Below are 25,929 nucleotides of genomic sequence, written 5' to 3'. Positions count from 1 at the left end.
TGAAACTGAGGAAGATGGTCCCTGTTCTTGGTCTGAGCCAGAGGTGGAGAGGTGCGAGGATGTAAGATGACTTGATCGAGTATTCGTGCGCCGTGAGTTGTCTTGCCATCTGTATACTCTGTTGTACTTGTAATCCTCCGCATCCCTTGCAAATTTATTTTGCTTCCCGGTCTCAATGTCCTTTTTATGACGATTAACGCGCTCCTGGATTTCTGAATTCAAGGAGTTAAGTTCCTCTGGTGTGCCTGTAGTGGATAGTTGGGTCTCAACGACCATAATACTTTCAGAGTTACTTAGAATAGCCTGCTGGAGATGTTCCACTGTCAGGGTTATCAAATGCAGAGAACCCTGGTTAAGGATTTGCTCAAACTTAAAACAGAAATCGGGTGACTCTCGGAATAATGTGGGAAGCAGAGGAACCCGTAGACCTCTAGGGATGTGCTGAACCCTAAAATATTCAGATAGGGTAGCACAATGCAATTCTGTATTGACCAGGGATCTTAATTCTCATTCAAAATCCCTGCCACGGACCTCCTGCGGGGTGGGGGGGTGGGGGATCTGTAGGAACTCGCTTGAAATTTTGGATTGGGCGAGGATATTGGCAGTTTCCTCTGCATTGTAGGAAAAGGTTGAATTGGTGGACATGACCGTATAGCGTGCTTAAACGTATGGGAAACCACATATAGAAAACACCGCGTGCACAGCTATGGGGTGGTGCTAAGGTTAGGTTCCAAAACGGTCAATATAGTGAAAGCAAACCTAGCACTCAACTTAAATGCATTAACATGAATTTATTGTAGCACATGAAACGTTTCGGTCCACACGGACCTTCATCAGTAACTTCAACAGTAGATAGATTAAGTTTAGTACATGATTACCGAGAAAACAAAGCAAAACAAAATAAACAAAAATAAAGTATAGATATAATTAAATACAAGGTTGTGAAATCATATCTGTAGTAATAGACAGGCAGAGAGTTCTGCTGCATCAGCAGCTCATTTGTCTCCTGTTGCACCAGCTGTTGTTGCTGGCTTTGGATCAGACACTTGATCAGTTCCTCCATTTTGTCCTTCACCCAGGACAAGCCGTTTGTTAACAGTCCAGCCACCACGCTTGCTTCCTGAGGATCTTTCCTGCACTTCTAGCACCAACTGTGGTAGAACGGCTCACTCACCTCCACATAGTGGTAGACACGGGAAAGATGTATTTTTAAATCTTCCATAGGTTTATTAAAGATACTACATAAACAAGTGCAACATTAGCAAAGCAAACCTGTCCTAACAGGAAAACAATAACGTATGGCACAGTCCTGAAGTGGATGGATTGCTGAAGCAACAAGGAGTAAACATGACAACATTCCATTTCCTTAACATGAAAACACAGATCCAGAGCTTGAACCTCCAGGTCCACCCCATACTGAATGCTCTAGAAGGCTGGTATTTATCCTCGGAACAGTACACCGGTATGCCCATTTATACCACACTGGTGAGCCGACATCTCACATTGCCTCCGACATCCGGCCAGTCAGAAGCTGCACTCATGAGATGGCGCTGCGAGATCGGAGCAGTGCGAAAAACTGGTGATGAGGCCGGAGGGTGAATATACGGCTGGGGAGGGACCAACATTTAAAGCGCCTTTCCAGCAGTTCTTCTTTCTTCAAAGTTTAATGTGGAAATAAAAACAAAACTATATATTATTTATATATATATATATATATATATATATATATATATATATATATATATATATATACACACACACATATATATATACATACACACACACGTTTGTTTATCTTCCTAAGTTGCATCAATCTTTCATTTTGGCCCCGATGTTCTTTCTCTCTGTCCCGCTGACAAGACACCCGAGAGCTTGTTTCTTGCAGGAGGAGTTGAATGACACCATTCACTTTCCCATTCAGTCTACAAAAGTGAGAAAAATAAATTCCACAAGGATGACAAGGTGAAGAGTCACAAATCTGTCATTTTGGGGAAGGCTCGTTTTCACAGCATTTATTGAGCAGTGAAAGAAAATTAAACCACTTTTTTTCCACACTTCAGGTTTTTGTGTTTTTTTTTTTAGACCAATAACATTTTTCTAGTGATTAAACTGTGTAAGGACCGTGGGTGCGATATATTTGTATATGTATCCGATTCCAACACATGGGACACCTCAATATGGTCACTGCAAACTCCACAATAACCCAAGAAAGTTTAGTTGCTCTTTAATTGCATGCAGATCGGTGGGGTCCTAGGAAATGTGCAGCTCAATAGACCGGCACGGCCTCTGTCCGGGCACACACAGATCAGGAATGATTCAGTAGAAAGCGAACGTAGCCTCCTAATCGGAGCCTTTCTCAGGGGTACTTGAAGACCCGGACCCCACTGACCTGCATGTAATTAAAGACACAAATACAGCATTTGTAGAAAGTTTAGATAAATGTCAATGGAAGAAACGTACACCCTCCTTCACACTGACATTTATACTTATTGGGTTTCGCATGTAGTTATGTTTTTTATTCCTTTTTCCTCCACTCATAGGAAAAATATAAGCCAATGCTAAAAAGTCAAGTTTAAATTTTATTGAAAAATTTGGGCAATTTATAGGACGATGGAAACATCACTGGTGACTGATTCCTGCACTGTGTAATACTATGTAAATCATCTGTTCCTCAGGAGCAGAAACATCGGGTGGGGAAGGTGCTACATGACAACAAGTCTTCTGTTCTTAGCAGTCAGGAGGGATCAGGAATATGGAGCCTCCTGCGGGGAGAAACCAGTGGGACAAGGGGGTCTTCATAGGGGGAGATTTGGGGGAGCCACATTGTAACTGATGTAAATACACAGCAGCCGGAGCAGAAGACGACCGGAGCCGGACTGGGAGATCTTACACCGAAAATAATCACAGCTTTTTTTTTTATCAGATAGATTTTTATTATCCGCAAAGAATAAACAAATCAGAATAATTCACATGACCATGTTACATTAAAACATTTACAGATAACTTTTTATCCCCGACCCAGAGCCCCCCCCATCCCACCCAACCCCCAGAGACCTCAGCCAGAGCCACCCCAATTCCCATCATAATACAAGCATTTGAATAAACATCCATTATATTTCCATTGAATACTAGGCTCCCTATAGTGTCCATCCACGACACTGGACGATGTCCAGCTTATTCCTTTTGGTGTAGATACTTTTCTCCAATGTAAGTATATGCTCCGTTTGCTGAAGAAAGTCTCTCCTTGTTGGAGGGTCCGCTCTAATCCAAAATTTGGCGATCAATTTCCTAGCAATGAATAACAATCGTGCAATAACTATTTTAAACATGTTGTCCGTAACGATTTCCTCCACATATCCCAATATGCAAGTCAGTGGATTCCTAGGGACAGAACATCCATACACCAGTTCAATACTATTTAAGACAACTATCCAGAAGGAGGACAGTCTAGGGCACCGCCACATCATATGCAATATCCCCGCTTGGGGTTGTGAGCACCGAGGGCATTCCAAGTCTTGCCTAAGCCCAGCCTTGAACAACCTGTTAGGCTATCAGTTATTCATAATCCATAGGGCCTATAGAACCCCTGCCAGGTTCACTCAATGATATCTTGGGCACATATTCCAGGATCGACTCCCATCTATCATTATCAATCATTCCCAATTCAGCTTCCCATTTCCCTTTAGCTCGGATGGGATGTTTGTCCAGGAAAGAAAAAAGCAGAAACCCATATATTTCTGAAATCGCCCCCTTCGTGCAGCTATTCTTAAGGATGTAGTCGAGCATGAGATCAATCTGTACCACTATGGCTCCCCTTTTATTCTGTGCCTGATAAGCATGAGAGATACGATTATACTGGAACAATTCAGACCGTGGCAACTGAAATTCTTCCTGCAACTCCTCAAATGTTTTAAGTCTGCTCTGACTTATCAGCTGCCCCAACCGTTTAATACTTGCTGCAGACCAAGAGTGAAAACCCTCGCTCTGCCTGAATTCTGGTAAATCTATGTTGTCCCAAATAGGCGAGAATCTGGTGAACCCACTCACCCCCCTAATGAGTTTAACTTTTTCCCCATACACTGTGAATTAATCTAATAGTGCCCCCCTGTGAACCCATTTTTTTGAATTGTCCTCCCTCCAAACTGTCACTCAAAACGTCCGCCTGTAGTAAGAACCTCAAACTATTAGGTATTTGCACATTCCCTGCCTCCTCCCCCCATCCTTTAAGATGTTGACACTGTGCTGCTAAAGGTACCTTCACACTGACCAACTTTCCAACGATAACGATAGCGATCCGTGACGTTGCAGCGTCCTGGATAGCGATATCGTTGTGTTTGACACGCAGCAGCGATCTGGATCCTGCTGTGATATCGCTGGTCGGAGCTAGAAGGCCAGAACTTTATTTGGTCGTCAGATCGGCGTGTATCGTCGTGTTTGACAGCAAAAGCAACGATGCCAGCGATGTTTTACAATGGTAACCAGGGTAAATATCGGGTTACTAAGCGCAGGGCCACGCTTAGTAACCTGATATTTACCCTGGTTACCATTGTAAAAGTAAAAAAAAAACACTACATACTCACCTTCTAATGTCTGTCACGTCCCCCGGCGTCCGCACTGCTGCTCAGAGCTTCCTACACTGAATGTGTCAGTGCCGGCCGTAAAGCAAAGCACAGCGGTGACGTCACCGCTGTGCTTTAGGGCGGGCGCTTACACAGTGCAGGGAAGCGGACGCCGGGGGACGCGCCAGGCACCGAAATGTAAGTATGTAGTGTTTGTTTTTTTTTACATTTACACTGGTAACCAGGGTAAACATCGGGTTACTAAGCGTGGCCCTGCGCTTAGTAACCCGATGTTTACCCTGGTTACCCGGGAACTTCGGCATCGTTGGTCGCTGGAGAGCTGTCTGTGTGACAGCTCTCCAGCGACCACACAACGACGAAACAGCGACGCTGCAGCGATCAGCATCGTTGTCTATATCGCTGCAGCATCGCTTAATGTGACCGGTACCTTTAGAAGTATAGCTATGGATTAGTAAGTGCAAGACACCCCTCTGTTTTGGCCCTCTGAAGTATCTCCTGTTTAAACCTAGGACTCCTTCCTCCCCATATTAATTCCCCAAACAAACACGTAATCTTACGGAATCTGCATTGTGTAATCCAAAGGAGAGAATTATGTAGCACGTACAACAACTGTGGCATTACAATCATCTTTAAGAGGTTCACCCTACCAACCACCGATAGATGTAATTTGTTCCACGCCGTAATCTTGGTACGAATTTTCTGCATTAACGGACTTAAATTCAGTTCCTCAAAGGTAGTCAGAGGAAGAGCAATCTGAATACCCAAATATTTGAATTTTTGAACAGACTTTAATTTTGTGGTTATCACCCTCTCTCCACTGCCCATACTGTCCTCCTCAATCAACAACATACAAGACTTATCCCAGTTTATTGTGAGTCCCGAAAACCGACCAAACTCCTCAATCAAAGCAACCGCATTGCACAAGGACCTTTCGGAATCCTCCAGGAACAACAAAATATCGTCAGCATATAATGCAATTTTGTCTTCCTTCTTACCATAGATGTAACCTCTAACCTCCTGAGCACCTCTTATTTTAGCCGCTAACTGCTCCACGGCCAGAGCGAAGAGCAACGGGGACAGCGGACACCCCTGTCTGGTACCCCTAAACAGCGGGAAACTCTGACAATTTATTATTAACTCTAATTTTTGCTGTTGGGAACGAGTATAACAACTTAACCCAGGAGATTAATTTTGGACCAAACCCCAGGCAACCCAGTACCGACCACAAGTAACTCCACTCCACGCAATCAAAGGCCTTGTGGGCATCTAAAGACACCACAACTCTTTTTCCGGCATTGTCTGCGGGAATTTGCATATTTAAAAATAGCCTCCTCAAGTTAATTGCCGCGGATTTATTGGGCATAAAGCCAGATTGATAAATTGATTCACCCAGACCAATCACTTGGGACAGCCTGTTCGCCAGGGCCTTCGCCAAAATCTTTATGTCAGCCGTTAGAAGTGAAATTGGTCTATACGACTCCGGCTGCTGAGGGTCTTTATCAGCTTTAGGAATAACCACAACAATAGCCTCTCTCATTGATGGGGGCAGCACTCCCCTCTCCAACGACTCAGAGAACACTCGCTCCAATTTGGGCATTAACTCTGCATTGAGAATTTTATAAACCTCTTCTGGGATACAGTCCGTCCCCGGAAAAATAATCACAGCTTTAGCGTTACCAATGTCATATAGACTTCAATATTCCACATTAGTTTTAAGAAATCCAACAAATTAGAGTTTCTGGAGAAGCTACAGAGAAATCTTTCAAAGCCATTTTATTTCATTTTTTTTTACATGGAAATTGTAAATTTTAAATTGATACATATATATGCAGAGATCAAGAGAACAGTGAGCATTTGCTCATTTATCTATCATAGCTGTTATACGAACCTAAAAAAAAAAAAAAGTCAATAGTCAGATAAACGGAAGAAAAGGAAAAAAACAAACGTTTTAAAAGATAGTTTTACTTCTCATATTCCTGTAACAAATTCCTAACAAAATAATAATTGACCAGGATCAGTTAGTGACAAAAACAAAAGTTCCAATTACGCATTATTTTTTAAAATTTTATGCGAAAATCTTTCAAAGAACTTTTAAAATGTTTAGGAGTATAAACCTCCTAAAAAAAAAAAAAATTGTGTGTCTGATCTCTGGAGCATTGTATTTAGAGGACATTCCAAATCAAAGACTTATATACTGCTCTTTAGGAAAAGGTGTAATATTTTGAGCTAAAAATGTAAAAAAAAAAAAAGAAGTTCTTAAGAAAAGCGTATTTATAATTCTTAATTTTCTAAGATATATTTTTTTTATTGGCAAATTAATTGATCCCTGTTGTAAATATTAGAGCAGGTAGAAATAATAAGCCTCATAGCGCATCTTATGGACTTAAACTCCACATACGCGTTGGTAAAACCTGTCGACATCGGCAAGTGCAGTTGATATTAGTCCGACACTATCGTTTGTATAGGAGCACGGTCCAACTGATTGTAAACTGACTAAAGAGGAGAGGCCGATGGGGCAGATCTTATTTCTGACTGCAGATTTCCTTGTTCTCCTGGAGAGGAGCTGCCGGCACAGATGTCTGCTGGCTAGTATCTCCTTAAGAACACCGGATCACTCGGCCGAACGAGCGACATGAGGGGTCATTAGGGTCCCTCAAGATTTCTATAATATTTGCTTTTAGTCACAAAACAAATGCAGGCCGAAGAGGCCAACTCCAACAGTAACAATCAATAGTTTGACCGACAAATGTTTCCTCCAATATAACAGACATTGGTGAAAGCAAACAATTGATTGTTCAAAACAGCTCTACCAGATTGTAACCTGTGCTCATCATCCTGAAAAATCCAATGTGGTCGGATATCCTTGTTGTCTATCACTGGCTAATAACTGTTCATACAACTGAGGAATGATCGTTTCGTCGCCCACCTTGTCTTGTGTGTATGGCGGTCTTCACAGTGGTCAAGCCAATGGCAATAATGATAAAAGTTAGTATTTAAGAATGACAATCAGTCCGCTGTAATCTCTGCTGCATATGCCACCCTTCTAATCTTAGGAAATCTTATTAAGTGCATACCAGTGTCAAATATCATGATTTCTGCCCTCCCCTTATTTTTAACATTTGGCATCACTAAAATAAGGTGGTTGACATTATTTCACTCTGATTTGATGGGAGTTGTTAGAGTATATTGCCATTCTCACTGCAGCCTTTGAACAGAACACGATCCTCAAAAAAATTGGTGGAAGTATATAAAAAAATTACATCTGAGATTGGCCACTTGTGCATCTTTCATCTTATTAATAAGATGCATAAAAGCCCCAGGCAGACCTACTGCGTCAAGGAACGAAGGCCTCTGTGAGATTGCCTGTAACATTATTGACCACAAAGCCACTTGTGTCAGAACTCCTCATACATCAAGGACACCACGTGAGCTCTCTGCTTGACCATATACATCTGAACGATGACATTCTTTTAGTAACAGCTGATGTTGAGGCATTGTATACCTCCATCAATCATACGGATGGATTAAGAGCAGTAGGCTGGTTCCCGCAGTCCAGCAATGTAGAAAAAGGGATGGTGAACTCCTCATGACATTGCTTGAATTTGTTTTGACAATGTGTTTACTTAAGCCTTGTTTTGTGTATAGGTGAACATTAGATTGTAAGTAGTAGGTTTTCTTATTGAAGGTAGTGGCACTTCCCACAGCAATATATAAGCCAATCTGAGAAAGACGGAAGCAAATGCCAGTATAAAATTTTAAACACTTTATTGTGAACAGTTTTAATAAAATTAATTAACAGGGCAAAACAAACCTCAGTATAATTAAAATGCGGTAGACACAAATGAATCTATAGGGTCATTTTACATGAGTATTCAGTTGCTTCAAAATATACTACTGTTATTAACACCAGCCATAGATATAGTGCACCGTGCTAAACAAGGCTAATGCCAAATATAATCCCAATATGGCGGGCATGGACAAAGATTATATGCACTCAATAAATTAGAGCATGCATCTATAGTATAGCGGTATTAGCAGCAACCACAAATGGACACAAGAAATCAGTCTAATAAACATAAGGATGAAAGGGTATACGACCTAGTTTGGCAGCGAGGGTCCCCGAAGCGCGTTTCGCTTCTTCCTTGGGGGGTTTACCTTCCTTGGTTGGCATCATTAGATATGGAACACTCCCTTTCTTTCGGGATTTTTTGGAAAACACCTCCATTGGAAGAACACAAGTCCAATTTAAAAGACGAGATGGAGATCTAAATGGATTTTGGCATGGAATAATGTCCGTTTGTACGATTTAATCAGATTCGGTGATATTTTGTAGGTTTTGGGCCCTTATGGGTCTATGTGGGGAGTATAAGTGGGAGGATCCCGCCATGGGTTAGCAGATACATAGGCAATCTATGTTGGCCATTTATTCATGAGGAGGGTCTTTTTTTCATCACCACAAAAGATATTTCATCATAAACCACATCGGTGCATATATAGAAAAAGTGAATTTTGCTATAACTAACAAGATCACTGAGCTTAGGCCTGAAAACAGGCAAAAAAAAATGTCTGGGTTGGTTCACCACAGTAAGCATATTTCATTCACCTCTTTATTGCTCCGACTAAGAAAATATCAATAGTCATATTTCCCCATGCACTTATAACTTTATTCACGTTCTTCCTTATGTCACATTTACGTTCCATATATTTATATTCACATTTATGTATTTCTTGATACTCATCCCATTTTTAATGATTGTTTCCCTATACTTGATACATTATTTATTCTCATGATTCCACCTCTTAGCACTTTCATTTACACTTTGTCACAGTTATCTAATATCCTTCACACCCTCATATTCGTTCGTTATTGCATTTCAGTTATGCCGGCCTTATAGATCCATCCCTCCTGAGATAAACCTCATAGCACATATTAATTTTATCCTTCCATCCTCTATTCAGTTCTGGCTCGGTGGTGCCCATGCGCGGGCTGGTGGCTCAAAGGGATTCGCTGGTTGGCGATCTATATGCGGTGGTCAGGTCTTCCCCGGAGGCCGGGGTTACTGAGTCACCATTTGCTTGATCGCTACTCGGGAATCCTAGTTTAGATGTGCGGCCCCAAGCTCGCGCATGCGCCATATACCCCGGTAGCAACTGACGTCGCAGTACTGCAATTTATTTTTTTTATTTTTTTTTTTTTTATTGGACAAGCTGGGTTTTTAAACCGGTGGGCTCCCAACCCTGACATGCCCCTCAAGCGGCGGGACTGGAGGCAGGAGCTCCTCTTCATTTGCGCACTTGCAGCTAACCATACAGATACATTACTACTTATATTTGGCTGTTCCCTAGTAATTTAAACCTTGGCATTTTGGCACACAAACCACAAGCACTTTTTATGATTGATGTTACTTGACTTATTTTTTTTATAAGTGCCAGCACCTTATGTCATGTGAAATGTTGTCATCTAGCGGCCATCTATACAGCATCTTAGCAGCTTCCCATCAGTGTAGTTCTCTATTCAACTGGTGAACAAATTTGGTATCTAGTTGCTTTTACCCAAAAACACCTTTTTGAGTTAAGTAATCACACAGTTGTATCTTGCTGCTATATTGTCATTTCAGCCTTTTATCTTATTCATTTCAGCTCCTTATCCTGGTTTTGATTTGTTTTTGGGGTTTTTTAACAAAATATTTTTAAAATAAAATTCTGTTTTTATAACAATCATCTTTGGTCACTTCTGTTTTATACCAGTAACTATCAATTTTATTCTGGTATAAGTTTTGTTAAGTGCAGCCCAGTGATATAGGGCATTATGCACAAATTGTCCACAATATGAAATTATTTTAGGGACAGACTGTTGAGGGAGGATCTAAAGTGATCCTTTACAGTTGACTCAGTGATTTCCAAATTAATCTACAGGGCGTTGCCGGCAACTGAAAATGACCAGACGGAGACGTGTGTCTCTGTTTGGGGGGATCGAGCAGATCTCTGGCCCCCGTTTATTGTGTATCACTTTTCATAGTCATAGAAGTTATACTTCAATCAATCAGAATAAGAACACACTCACAGTTCTTAACCTATAAGGATGCAGGAACAGTCTGTACGTCAAAGTCTCGTAGAACAATACACCCTCAGTCTCATGTCCTGTCCAGATTGCAACAATAAAGGTCTCATAACAGCTGTGAACTTTAGCCTAGTAACAAAATTTATATCAAAACAGCAAAATGGAGTCGAAATGCACAAAATGGAGAATTTTTCTTAATTTGTTCCTTCACATTCCCCCCAGGATAAATTTTGTTAACCAATATGCAGCATCAGAGGTACTATCCCAAGCTATAAGCTCGAGGGGTACGGTCTTCACATGACTGGTGCCATGTTACCAGCCATGGCTGTTGCCGCGCACCCGTCCCCCCTGTATGCTACAATTTACAGATAACTATTTTTGATGACAGTGGAGGTCTTTTGAAGGTAGCCATGCGCTTGGCTTCAACATCTTCATCCGATAACTTTATGAAATCGGTGTAGAGAAGAGCTGGGGTGGCAACGCTTTTGGCATCATTAGTTGTCTTAGTGCAGAATTTCCTAGTACATACAGAAATACACCAAAGAACAAGTTTTAGTATTACATACATGACAAGGATAAAGGCAGCGATGTGTAACAAACTTTGCAAGATTCCAGCTATCCAGCCCCCAAGTCCCTTAAACCAATTGGCTGGATTAAAAAAGTAGGTGTCTGCCACCAACTGTCCTTATTACGGTCATTGTCTTTATTATATTGATCTGAGTCTTTGAATGTCCTCTAACTTTAACTGTAACTTCATAGTGCTATTGGGATCTATATAATGACAGCATGCGGGTCCAATAACCTGACACATACCACCCTGTGCTGCTGTTAAATAATCCAGTACTACAGTATATTGATTAGTGACTATGATAAGTTGGTTTTGGACAACAACAGTAGTATTAAGTATATCCAATATATCCCAAATTTGATCATCTAGAAAGTCTGTGGCCCTAACCAATGTATCCCACATTTGTGTAATCATAGGGTAAATGAAAATAGAACTGAATTTTATTGGCTATACCCATCTGTACTACTAATCTTTCATGATATTGTACAAACTTATTATTCAAGGATATTAAGGAATTTAGGCTGTCCCATGCGGTTACCAATATTATTATATGGAAATACGAAAAACCAAAACATTATGTCCCCTTATTTGCTACTAGTCTGTTTGACCAGGTTGCAGTGCGATACGTGGATCCACATCGGCCTTCCTTCCAGTTTTACTGACATAGGAGTAATGAGGAGGACTTGGTAGGGACCGTCATACAAGGATTCTAGTCCGTGTTTTCTGACATGCCTTTTCACGACTACAAAAAACACCAGACTTCAAGTTGTGACAAGTGTCGGCTTCTGCTGAATCTAGAAGGGAAGAAAAAAAACTAAAACATGGGTGTTAGCAAGATTTTTACTAAGCTGAATAACATTGAACAGCACGGTCAGTTTCTTCTGATAACTGCTGAGACTGGAAATTTGCAACTTGTGGCCTAGCACCAAGCAATATCTCATATGGGGACAGGCCATGTTTCGCAATAGGGGCAGTACAAATGTGGTACAGTACAATGAGTAGGAGCTCTGGCCATGCAGCCGTAGTCTCCTGTATCATTTTGGTCAATTGTCCCTTCAGTGTGCCGTTCAGCCTCTCAACTTTCCCACTAGATTGTGGATAGTACGGAGTATGGAGGGCTACAGTGGATCCAAGCATTTTCAAAACCTCCTGATACACGAGAAGAAAAGGCCGGGCCTTGGTCACTTGACGACTTCTGGAACACCATATCTGCATATGACTTCCATCACCAGTTTCTTTGCTGTGGTTTTTGCAGTCATGTTGGTAACGGGGAATGCTTCCGGCCAACTGAAGAACATGTCGACAACCACCAGACAATATTCATACCTTCCAGGCTTAGGCAACATGATGTGATCCACCTGGAGCCTTTGGAAAGGATAGTCGGGCTTAGCAAGGTGCTTCGGGGGTACACGTTGAAGTTGACCGGGATTGCAGGTCTGACATATTACATGCACGGTTGAGTGCTTTCAGGACTGTAGAAATACCTGGAGCCCAGTAGAATTTTTGTACCAGGGCTAGGGCCTGGTTTTTTCCTCGATGTGTGGGCCCATGTGCCCATGTGGCAACAGCAGGGTACATCCGCTTAGGGAGACACACAAGTTGGTCCTTTTTCCAGAGACCATTGTCCATACGAGCTCCATCAGCCTTCCACTGCTTCACCTCTTCCTTTGGAGATATTCTCTGCATCATCATTAAGCGGTCTTGCGGGGTCCGACAGAAAACTTCAGTCTGTCGTGGATCATCAGGTTCCTGTAGAGTCAGTGTTTCTTGTAACTGTTTACGCTGAGAGCGTGTGGTCACCATAGTTGGTATGGTCAGTTCAACAGGTAGGAGAGCAGCAGCTTTTGCTTACATATCTGCAAAGGCGTTACCAACAGTCTTTGGACTGTTCCTAGGACCGTGCGCCTTAACTCTGATCATGGCCACCTGGGTAGGTAATTTGATTGAGTCCATGAGGGTTTTAACCGCTTCAGCATTCTTCACTGGAGTCCCGGCGGTAGTATTAAACCCTCGATTGGCCCATAGGGCTCCGAAATCATGAGCAATACCAAATGCATACTGTGAGTCCGTGTATATATTATCCCGCCTGTCTTTGGCCAGAACACATGCAGTAGACAGAGCCTGAAGTTCTACTGTTTGTGCTGACAGTGAGGGAGGGAGTGCAGCTGCGTGCACTACAGTGTCTTCTGTAGTAACAGCGTATTTGGTGTGGAATCTGCCAAACTCATCAGCATATCTTGAACCATCCATGTATAACACCAGATCAGGATTTGGAAGTAGGCTTTCGCTGACATTTGATGGAGTAGCTGTCTCTTCAGTCAGGAGTTGGGAACAGTCATGTTGGAGATAATCCTCATCACTGCCATCCTTCTTGGGGACCGGCAGTAAAGTAGCTTGGTTGATTGTAGTACAGCGATGCAACTTGACGTAGTCAGGCAAAAGGAGTGAACACTGCAGCCGCAAGTGTCGTTGTACAGTCAGATGTCTTGGCTGTTGGAGTGTCAGTATTGCTGCGATATCATGCGGGGCAAAAATGTGCGTCTCATGTCCAAGAATTATGTCTGCAGTCTTGTCAAGCAACGAGTGAGTGGTGTGAACTGCCCTCATACAACTTTGTGATGCCTGGGCCACGGGGGTCGAGGCAGGCCGAATAATAGCTCACTGGTCGTTGCCTATTGCCATGCGATTGTGTGAGTACCCCTGCTGCATGTCCTTCATTCTCAGACACATACAAATGGAACGGTCGAGTATAGTCCGGGATGCCCAAGGCAGGGGCGGAAGCAATAAGCCGCTTTAATTCAGAGAAGGCACGATAAAGGCTTTCCATACAAACTGGTGATCTTTCCTTATAGTTCATTATACCATCTTTCAGGGCATTGTAAAGAGGTTGCATTATGCGGGATGCGTCCGGTATCCACTGACGACAATAGGTACATAGTCCAAGAAAACGCTGGAGTTCAGTCTCATCTTTCAGAAAAGGAAGGGAGCTGATGGCTATCTTTCTTTCTTTTGTGAGGTGTCTGAAACCCTGAAGGAGACAGTGACCCAAAAATCACTTGACCAAGGCAAAACTGAAGTTTTGAGGCTGAAACCCAACAGTTCAGATCTGCCAGATACTTGAGGAGGCTAACAGTGGCAGCAATGGCTTCCTGCTCTGTTCGTGCACACACCAAAAGATCATCCCCATAGTGGAGCAGCGTGACATAGGGGTGATCTAACTGCCAGGGTAAAAGACACTGGCCCATATATAATGGAATGCTGAAGAAGGCATTGGTAAGGTCGATGACTGTGAACCAAGCTGCATCTTGCGGTATCTGGGACAAAAGAGTATGTGGATTAGGCACCACCGGAGATTCCAGAACAGTAGCTGCATTAACTGCTAGATCATGTACCAGCCGGTACACAGGGGGTTGGCCGGGTGGGGTCTTTCTTAATGGGAAACAAGGGTGTGTTACACAGGGAAACACAGGGTACCAGGGCACCATTATCGAGTAACGTTTGTATTTGCCCCTTGAGGCCCCGCGCCTGATCATGTTTCAAAGGGTATTGATGGACTTTGGGAAAAGGGGCACCAGGTTTGAGAAACACTTACTGGTTCTACAGGCATTATTGGGGGTAGATCTGGGCCTATCAGGGCCATCATAACTGTGGGAAGGGCATGTAGGATACAGATCTCATTGTGTTCATCTGCATAGGGGTTATATAATGCAAGGACCATCATGTTGGAATTGTATTCTGTAGCGGAACTGTTATAAATCTGCCCCCAGTAAATTTATCGGACATGTGGGAGAGATTACGAACTGAGCAGTAACTTCAGGGAAAGGTCCCACAGGGATGAGTTTTGTAAGAATATATTTATTGGGTCTGCCATCTATTCTAATTAAAACAAGCTCTTGATCTGAGAATTGACATGGCGGGGCTGGGGAGGGAGATTCCTAGACATAGGATTAAAAGGGATATTGGAGTATGGGACTGGATTTGTGTAAGGTGGGAGGGCAGGAGCTGAAGTCTGTTGCGTGGACCACTGATAAGGAACCAGCTGCGTCCTTGTAGCTGGGGTGGGGGCTGAGGTTGGAGCAGAAATCGCTGCGGCTACTGGTTTAACCTTTGATTTCCCTGCTGATGCATTAAAAAAAGTAAAAAAGGTTTTCAGAACTTGGCCCATTCTGCATCATCCGGAGTGGAAGTCTCAATATAGGGTCTGACTGACATTATTGCCTCTTTCAATTCAGATTTAAGGCTGGACATTAAAGTTACTACTAAAAGGTGTGTATGGGCTTTATTTTACTATGAGAATCCCAGATCTTTAAATACTACCATAAGACGCCCATAGAACTTCTTGGCAGTCCAGGATATATTGGTGCCTTGGGGTTAAGGGGCATAGGGCTTACAGTCAGGAGTAGAGACTTAATTTCCTGGGGAGGGACCATATTATGTAGCAGGGAGACCCCCTGTCCCAAATTTTTAATTGTTTGCTTTCCCGACACATTAACCTCAGTCACTTTCTCAGTTCCTTCTTGCACCACAAAACATCCAATTTTTTGTCATAGTAATAGACAACTTTCCTTTTTCAACGTAACAAAAGCAATCAGAATTCACTTCCTCTGTTAATCCTTAATTTGCTATATATCAACCACTCAACTTGAAGCAGATGAATCTTTTACCAATCTTTCAATTACACTGATAACCAAACAATCACTTACAAGTTTCCTTTTAAAACTAGGCACCATATTTCACTTTCAACTTCTACTTAAAATATTTCTTTCTAGTGCAATACTGTACTGTTGCTTTAAACAATACACATCTCCAAGCACGTGTTACACCAAGGACAGAAAATACAGAGAATCTTGAACGCAGCTACGTGCCCCATCCATACCAGAGACCCAACAGAAATAAGAACAGAGGAAAAAAAAAATCACAAACAAATCCTGCAGCGGTTTGATTCCCCCCTCCCATCAGGTATTCAGCAGAGATAAGAATTCACAGCATTCCTCAACACAAAAAGGAGAAAGCAATAGCGCAGCTGTGACTCACCCCTCCCATCAGGTATTTTAGAAATTTCACTCAGAAACAGAATACAGCAGTTCTCAGACTTAATTTCTACAAAACCTTCATCACACAATTCACGTGCCAGACCACCTTAGGAATGCAGGAAAAATATTCTCAATCATGGGTTTTTCTGACAGATTTCTTTCCCCATCTTTTGGCTAACAGTATCAGATTCACCACACAAATTCAAAGTCTTCTTTTCCTTCCACGGAAACGGATTCTCCTTTAGAGCTAAATATCCTTACTTAAGTTGTGTATAGTACAAGAGCGTCCGTATAGTCTATTCCACTGGGTCTACCTGTCCCCCTCTGGGACAACCCAAAAACACGGTACTCAGTGAAAGGAGGAGGGTGTCTCAAACTAACCCTCCGGATACCCCTGGAAATAGGAATATATAGATATATATGTATGAGTTACGCATCCTACCCATCTTCAATCACCTCACCGCGCCTGATTCTAACAGTGATCAGGATTTCAGGATATTTTGACTATAAAGAGAATTACATCACTGGTCAATCCGGGGTGTCCATCCCTTATGAGGTACGGTTTGAGCACTGGGCTCCCAACGGAACTACACCTCTATATGATTCCACCCAAAAATCACCCCACCATCGGGGACAAACCTCAGATCCTCTTTGCAGCACAAACCCAGGAAAACCACACCAAACGGTCAGTCTGGACAGTATAACTGCCAACTTACCGTGGTTGTTGTGGGGGATGATCAGTCCCAATTTTCCAGTGCCTGTGTCCGGTCCGAGGGTCCTTTGTCTTGTTGTCCTCTGGGGGCAGAGGCGTTCCTGTTTGGGGCCTCACGTTTGGGCACCAACTGTTGAGGGAGGATCTAAAGTGATCCTTCACGGTTGACTCAGTGAATTCCAAATTAATTAACAGGGCATTGCTGGCAACTGAAAATGACCAGACTGAGACGTGTGTCTCTGTTTGGGGGGATTGAGCAGATCTCTGGCCCCCGTTTATTGTGTATCACTTTTCATAATCATAAGTTCTACTTCAACCAATCAGCATAAGAACACGCTCACAGTTCTTAACCTATAAGAATGCAGGAACAGTCTGTACGTCAAAGTCTTGTAGAACAATACACCCTCAGTCTCATGTCCTGTGCAGATTGCAACAACCAAGGTCTCATAACAGCTGTGAACTTTAGCCTAGTAACAAAATTTATATCAAAACACCAAAATGGAGTCGAAATGCACAAAATGGAGAATCTTTCTTAATTTGTTGCTTCACAAGACTAACAAATATTTTCTTGTAAATGGTGTGGATTTTCAGGATTCTTAGTCCTCTTTTTGTAGCTTTGCTATTAAGTTTAGTGTTAGGACTTGCAAGTGTGGGGACCCTTGATGCGGGTTGCAATATTACATATCTTAGCCAACACCATAAAATACATACACACCCCAATATATACATTTATTTTTTGCACTTAATTTTTCAGGGTGCAGCCAAGACCAGCATTCGTTGCCTTGTAAACTAGGGTGTCTATCATCATGGAAGGCACTTTGATTAGGCGGCCTGCACAGTACTAATAGTATGGGTGTCACTAATGGGCAGTAAGTCAGATACTGTGCATTACCTGTGTGTGCACAAAATCTGCTTGTGAAGGGTGCTGGTCAATCTGATACTAAGCAATCACCCCCTCCATGGATTGGTAGGTGTGGGTGGTTGGCTCATCAGTATTTTGCTCCTGTGTTGCCGCCATCTTTACTATATGGGTTTGCTTCAACCTGACAGTGCATTAGTTCTGACACCTGGGCAGGTAAACACTGCTGCCTTTTTTTGCTGTATTAAAATTTATAAATGGGGTGCCAATAAGATAAAATAATAAATGGACCTCGCACATTTAAACTTCCATAGAGAGGTTTAGGGGTTCCGTCTTTAGGAACATTGTTCCCCCCTGATATTAGCCATAGCAGATCACTGCTGTAGGGTTTGGGGAAACCAGTCACAAGGACAATGAGTATATTCCCTCTCTGTATGAAAATAAGTAGACATCTGTATTTAGCGGTGCCCACTTACTGATGTGCGAACAAGGAACTTACAAAATACAGAAAAGGAACAAGGAAAAGCTCTTTATTGATATACAGTATGAAGAGCATGAACCATACAAAAACCGCTAGCCACAATCAACATGGAAAATAATATTTTACTGGATTATTCATTAATTCATGTATAGAAATTCATTGTTAATTTAGTCTAAACGTGACCATTTATTTATACAAAGTTCATGATCTTCAGTCAAGGGCTCAAATGTTGGACAATGCGCTGTGTATTTCCTTCTAGGCCTCAGCATTACCTATGCGGCTGACCATCGCTTAGACACAAGGGGCTGTATGGTATACAATCAGGCTATATTACCGCACAGGTCCAGACACAGAAACGCAGCGTTTAAATCAACTATTACCGGATGCTCCATTTGAATGCAGGAAACACTTCACAATGAACGGGTGAGTAGGAGACATTCGCCGGCCACATAGAGACATATGAATGTACCTTTTAGCAAGGTTTTATGCCTGCAGACAAGGTGACTGGTTTTATTGCTTGTGTCCCCACAGGCACCCACGGACACCGCTTATATGCCCCTCATGCCACATGGTAAGGCATGCCTGAGGTCCCAGAGTGATTTTGAGATAAAAACTGCCATAGCTTCAGCCAAGTATCAACTTAAATGTATTGCCACAAAGGGGGCAACTATCCAATCCAGAGAGCTCAAGCCTCTCCAATCCTTGGAGGAGACAGTCGCGGCTTTTTAATAGCAAACAAGCCTATACTTTTGTCACAAAACACACCACTGACCTCTGAAGGGTCCCCACAGATACGAAAAGACAATTTGGAGCGCTGTCCAGGCTCCATGCCCTGGCGGAGCTAGACTCAGATGTAATGGACATGCCTTTCCTTTTACGGCCTGTAGACAGGCTCTGGGCATGGGTCTCCCTCAAGACTGAGCACACAGGGAGCATTTCTGACTGCATAGGCAATAAGGAGGTCGTGGATGGCAGCAATTTAAGGATTCAGAAAAGGAAATGGAAAGACAAAAACTGTACAGCTACAGAGGCCGCCGGATTGTATAAGCGCCACTCAATGAATTACCCTGTGCTAAAGGGGTTCCGCTCATAACTAACAGTTACCCATAGGGTCCCAGACTGTCCACAGGAGGTATCAAACGTAGCAAGGTATCTTTTCTTTGTGAACCCAAGATTTTTATCTCAGGAGTACCTAAAAAAAATAAAAATAAAATTATTAACCTTGGTTTGTTTGTTTTTTTTTGTTTTTTTTTTTTAAACTTGGCAAACTCCATCTATCCAACCAGACCTCCCTCAAAATGCTGAAGCATATACGGAGATTCACCATCTATCAAATGAGGGCCACCAAGCTGAGAATAGAGAAACCTCAACTTTACAAGGCCTGTAAGGTATTCATGAAATTTACATCAGCTCTTCAGAAAACATTGTACAAAGGAGCCTGCAGAGAGTCAGTTAGCAAAAGGTATGCCATTCAAAAGATCCAATATTCGGGTTGATTTTTACCAAACCTTGGATGTTGGTTAATTGCATTTCTTTTTCCCCACAGGTAAGATATACTGATGAAGTCCTCAAAGTCACCCAAGGTCTGCCAGATCATACGAGGAGACAAGACTAACATTTCTAGCTAGCATAGAGACTGTGAGAGATGGCAGATCAGAAGAACGCAGTGAAGTCGAACTGTACCTCGAGGCCCTTTTGATTCTAAAATATCTCCAAAGACCAGGTGTTGTTCGTAACATGACAGTAAGTTGTCAGACCCTGTGGGTCAGCGGTGTTTGCTGAATCAGTTCAATAATTAGCAGATCCAGTACAAGTACCGCAGCAGAAGTAAGACTATTGTCAGTGTGAAGACTCACAAGTGCCCCTCCACTCAAGTAGCAACTTTCGTACTTTCAGAGGAAGAGAAATCAGTAAGGGTTTCTCCAGGCCAGGAAACCCAAGCAACCCCACTCCACATGGGGAGCAAACCCCTCATCACGATGTAAAACCTGTTGGAGGGGTACCTACTGGCTGAGGTTAACTTATTTTTTTTCTTTTTCAGTGGTTCAAAGTGTATGCAGAACATATCAGACCTGTATTTACCGCTGGCCGCAGTGGCGTATCCAGGGGGGGCAGCCGGAGCATGTGCCCCGGGCGCAGCCGACAGGGGGGCGCCAGCAGGGCCGCCTGATGATGCAGCATTGCAGCGGTCCAAGCCAGGCTCCTAGTCGGCAGCATTCTGCCGCCCCCACAGTGAGATAATCCCGTTCGTTCTCTGAGCCGGCTGTCAAATTGACAGCCGGCTCAGAGAAAGTGCTGCTGCACGTCGCTAGTACCCGCCGGTTGCGGTTCGGCTTGCCTTGTGACAAACTGAGGAAGGAAGGGACTCCTCTTAAGCCAGCTCCTGCGCCCCTGACAACCGCTGAGAGGCGCTGACCGCCGCTGGCACTGCCGCATCAGGGAAGCGCCAGCAGAGGCTGACATCACTGAGCGTGTGACAGGCTGCCGCTGCTGCTTCTTTCGTCATTGCGCCGGTGTTCGGTTCGTCGGGTGTGTCACTGTGTTGTGTGGTTGGACGGTGACGTCGTTGGTGCCAGTGGTAAGTGCTCCAGACCGCGGCCGCGGGGACCGGGTAATTATGGAGCTGAAGTCTGAGCTATGAAGACACCGACCGACCGAGTCACCGAAGAGCCTGCCTGCATGCATGCATGCATGATAGGGGGAGGGAGCAGTGGCCAGGGCAGGGGCAACAATGCTGCAAAATGGGTATGTGTCAGACTCACTGTTGCGAGTCTGACGACTGTGAAGCAAAGGCAAAGCCTGCCTTAGCCAGGGGGCAGGCAGCTCAGCTGGATGAAAGACTGGTTATATGAACATATGATATGGGGGATGCGGATGGGTCTCAGAAATCAGGACATTAAGGAGGCACAAATCTGGACATTATGGGGGCACAAATCTGGACGTTGTGCCCCCATACTGTCCAGATTTGCTGTGCCCCCATACTGTCCAGATTTGTTGTGCCCCCATACTGTCCAGATTTGCTGTGCCCCCATATTGTATGGGGGCACAAATCTAGACAGTATGGGGGCACAAATCAGGACATCGTGGACGTGGGGGCAGAAATCTGAGGCCATTATAGGGGTAGAAATATGAGGACCTTATGAGGGGGGAGAAATCTGCGGACAGTATGGGTTTTTTTTTTCATGGTGAACTAGGGAAAGTATGGATGAGTATCCATTTAAATAAAGATTTGTGTGTGTTTTCTTTTTTGATTACTGGGTTAGTGATGGGGGTGTCTGATAGACACCTCTCCATTTCTAACACCAGGGTTTGATGTCAGCTTTGTTTTTGGACAATTCTTAGCGGTCATCAATCAACCCCAACCACCATTACCCTGATTAAGCACCACACCATAGAAATTGGGAAGAGTGAGCGCAAAGCGTCAGAATTTGAGCATCTCATGTGATGCGCCAATTCTGGGGTGACTGCTGGCTTCTATTTTTAGGCTTGGGGAGGGCCAAATAACCAAGGACCTTACAGGTCTGATAATATAAGCCCACAATTTGCATTTTTGCCACTATTTTTCAATTTGCATACATACGGTCACATGCCAACTAGAATTGCATGGCCTCGCTCAATATAAATTAAATGAGCAAGGAAGGACAGGACACGTTTTACCAGAAATATACAAATCACATACTTTGGCTCACATGATAGTCCACTCTCGGCATTGACCAGGGAGAATTTCAAAAGTGTGCAGTGCATGCGCTGTGAGAATTCAGAAGCCTGCAGTCTCAGAGTAACTAAGCCCTATAATAATAAAATGAAGCCCTGTAGCCAATCCTAACAGCATGTAATATCCTCACTGTCAGGATTCAGCTCTGCTTGCTGGTTTCATCAGTTATCACATGCCAACTTCACTTGTGATTTTTCTAGTTACTGTCACGTGACAATGAGCTTCTCTTCCCGCTTCTCTCCGAACGTTGTTATACCATACTACTGTATATGTACACTCACTGGCCACTTTATTAGGTACACCTGTCCAACTTCTTGTTAACACTTAATTTCTAATCAGCCAATCACATGGCGGCAACTCAGTGCATTTAGGCATGTAGACATGGTCAAGACAATCTCCTGCAGTTCAAACCGAGCATCAGTATGGGGAAGAAAGGTGATTTGAGTGCCTTTGAACGTGGCATGGTTGTTGGTGCCAGAAGGGCTGGTCTGAGTATTTCAGAAACTGCTGATCTACTGGGATTTTCACGCACAACCATCTCTAGGGTTTACAGAGAATGGTCCGAAAAAGAAAAAAAATCCAGTGAGCGGCAGTTCTGTGGGCGGAAATGCCTTGTTGATGCCAGAGGTCAGAGGAGAATGGGCAGACTGGTTCGAGCTGATAGAAAGGCAACAGTGACTCAAATCGCCACCCGTTACAACCAAGGTAGGCCTAAGAGCATCTCTGAACGCACAGTGCGTCGAACTTTGAGGCAGATGGGCTACAGCAGCAGAAGACCACACCGGGTACCACTCCTTTCAGCTAAGAACAGGAAACTGAGGCTACAATTTGTACAAGCTCATCGAAATTGGACAGTAGAAGATTGGAAAAACGTTGCTTGGTCTGATGAGTCTCGATTTCTGCTGCAACATTCGGATGGTAGGGTCAGAATTTGGCGTAAACAACATGAAAGCATGGATCCATCCTGCCTTGTATGGAGCATCTTTGGGATGTGCAGCCGACAAATCTGCGGCAACTGTGTGATGCCATCATGTCAATATGGACCAAAATCTCTGAGGAATGCTTCCAGCACCTTGTTGAATCTATGCCACGAAGAATTGAGGCAGTTCTGAAGGCAAAAGGGGGTCCAACCCGTTACTAGCATGGTGTACCTAATAAAGTGGCCGGTGAGTGTATATACACATTATATGACACCAGATATTTATGTTTTTGCTTTTGTTTACAGGACGGGAAAAAATTGGTCTGCGACTGATACCAATAGCAATGTCCAAAAAACCATCCGGAGCAGAATTCCGAAAGAGCAAAGGAGAAAGAAAAACAAGAGCGACAATTTTCAATGTCAATGTCGTCATGGCTGAATAAAAAAAAAACAGAAGATGTAAAAGGTATGTGTATACAGATGCCTATTTTTTCTGACTTTGCTTTTTTTGTCTTTATAATAATGTGACTCATGACATGCAACTGTTTACTTTGTTATGTTTGCTTTATTGTAGATGTCAGCACAGGAAACGTGAGTGTTGATAGAAACTCTGAGCATGAGAGTCAAGAAGGTAATCCAGTGGTGGAGCATGAAACCAGACAGACGGCAGATGCCACAACAGGTGAAACCACTGAAGATCAATTGGTTCATTTAGACGCTATGCCGTGTTGTAGCAGCACAACACATTCTGTTGAGAAGATGATGAAGTAGCATTCAGTTCATGGTGAGTCGAATTTTGACATCGACTGTTATGACCCAGGAACATGGCCAAGCAAATTTTCAGATGCACAAAGGTGTTTTGTTTCTAGCATGAGAACCGAAGCAACACATGAACCTGATATAAGTAATAGTTTAAGAGATGGACGAAAACTCACAATAGATTGGTTTTTTAAACAGCTGCCAAATGGACAGAAAGTGTGCCGGTCGTAGCTAGAATACAGCCACCTAAAAAAATGCTGTATACTGCATACCATGTAGAATGTTTTCAAATTCAGAACCAAAACGGTCATTTTTGTCAAAGGAGGAAGGTTTGACACAATGGAAAAAAATTAAGTGAGAGAATTCCGGAACATGAAAATTCTTTACATCATAAAATGTGTTTCTGTTCATGGAAAACACTTGAGGCCTCATTAGGTAAGGGTGGCATTGACAAAGAACTTCAAGAGCAGATATTGAAGGAACAAAACAACTGGAAGGAAGATCTTCATGAAATTGTTGACGTAATCATGTACTTAGCAAGACAAGGAAGTGCAAGGCTCACATGAAAGTCTTACCACTTTTAGGGTTTGAAAAATCAAATTTCTGAATGCAATCGAACTTGTTTCTCATTATAAGGCCCCTCTGCATGAACATTTGCAGCAAGTATTTTTCTGTGATGTTTGTTCCAAATGGCTTATGTCAGGTGTGCAGTCAAATGTCTGAAGTCATTAGATATGTCAAAATAACATGGCCCTGAAATTGTTGAAAGCTTCATATACTTTACTGTGAGTGAGAAGACTGGACTTGCTCTCACTTAACTAATTTTACAAAAATTCAAAAAAGATGGCTTAGATATTAAAAATTGCAGGGGTCAATCCTATGACAATGGGGCAAATATGGCTGGAAAGTACAAAGGGGTTAAAGCACAATTGCTTCAAGAAAATAACCTAGCATATTTTGTACCCTGTGCCGCTCATTCCCTAAATCTGGATGGTGTAAATGCTGTTAGTGTGTCACGAGAAGCAGAGACTTACGTTGGAACACTACAGTGTCTATTTGTTCTTTGTTGCCTCCACTTTTAGATGGGAAGTTTTACAGAAACATGTACCGGTTACCCTCAAGTCACTAAGCAAAACCAGGTGGCCAGCGAAGCTAGAAGCGGTAAGACCTATTTATATGCATCTAAGCAAAATCATTGAGGCTTTAAGTGATTTAAAAAGCAATATAGCAGCCAACATGGAGACAAAGGTTGAGGCTGCTTCTCTGATGCACAATATTAAAAAGTCTGATTTTATTGCCATGTCTTGTTTTTGGTATAAAGTGCTAAGTCACATTGATCACATCAACACTTTTACAAAATGAAAATATCAGTATTGATATGTCTGCAAAGCATATTCATGGTCTCTTGACCTTGTTAGAGTCAACTAGGACAAGTAATGCAGCTGATGCAATCAGAGAAGCAAAACAGATTGCAGAAAGGTGTGGCCTTGATCCGCACTTCAGACAGATAAGGAAGAGAAAGATTAATAAGATGTTTCATGAAGAATGTGAAGATGACAGTGTTCAGTTGTCACAGGAAGACAAATGTAGGATTTCTCTTTTAGAAATCAGTGACAAAATCATTTGTGAAATGAAGACCCGATTTGACGCTATAGAGAAGCTTTGCAATACATTCGGTTTTCTCTCTGGACCTCAGTTTCACTCATTATCCACAGAAGAACTCAAGGAGCAGGCCATGAAATTAGCCCAGATATATCAGAAGGATCTTGACAAAGATGAAATAATTCCAGAAGTGGAGAGTTTCACACATCATGCACTGAATTTAAACAAGACCTTCAGGTGTGGCAGTTTTCATAGTCGTATCGAGATATACAAGAATGGACTACAAGATGCCTATCCCAATATAGCCACAGCTATGAGAATCTTCCTGACTATACCAGTATCGGTTGCTTCCAGTGGAAGAAGCTTTAGCAAGCTAAAGTAGCTGAAAACATATCTTCGGAGTGTCATGGGACAACGGCTGACAAACCTAAGCATTATTTCCAAAGAGCATGACTTGGCATCAAAACTTTCTTATGATGATATTATAAAATCTTTTGCAGCCAAAAAAGCTCGGAAGATTACATTTTATACAGTTCTAAACATGTAAAACATAGCAACTCTTATTATACCACCAACAGCCTCACAGGTACACCAGCAGTTTCAGTCATACCTGCTGACTAGCTTAATTTAGTATAAGTTA

General features: G+C 42.8%; 1 long non-coding RNA gene across 1 annotated transcript in view; it reads right to left on the bottom strand.

The window, feature by feature from the left end:
• Positions 1-2,925: 2,925 nt before the first annotated feature.
• The window catches only part of LOC143781656 (uncharacterized), a 356,016-nt gene continuing 333,012 nt past the window's right edge, over positions 2,926-25,929 (bottom strand). The window contains exon 3 of the long non-coding RNA XR_013216789.1: positions 2,926-3,288. This is a non-coding gene — a long non-coding RNA (uncharacterized LOC143781656). The remainder of the gene's footprint in view (positions 3,289-25,929) is intronic.

Source organism: Ranitomeya variabilis, chromosome 6 (genome assembly GCF_051348905.1).
Source record: "Ranitomeya variabilis isolate aRanVar5 chromosome 6, aRanVar5.hap1, whole genome shotgun sequence".
Taxonomy (NCBI): Eukaryota; Metazoa; Chordata; class Amphibia; order Anura; family Dendrobatidae; genus Ranitomeya; species Ranitomeya variabilis.
Note: the sequence above shows the minus strand (reverse complement) of the source record. Positions and strands in the feature narration are given on the sequence as shown.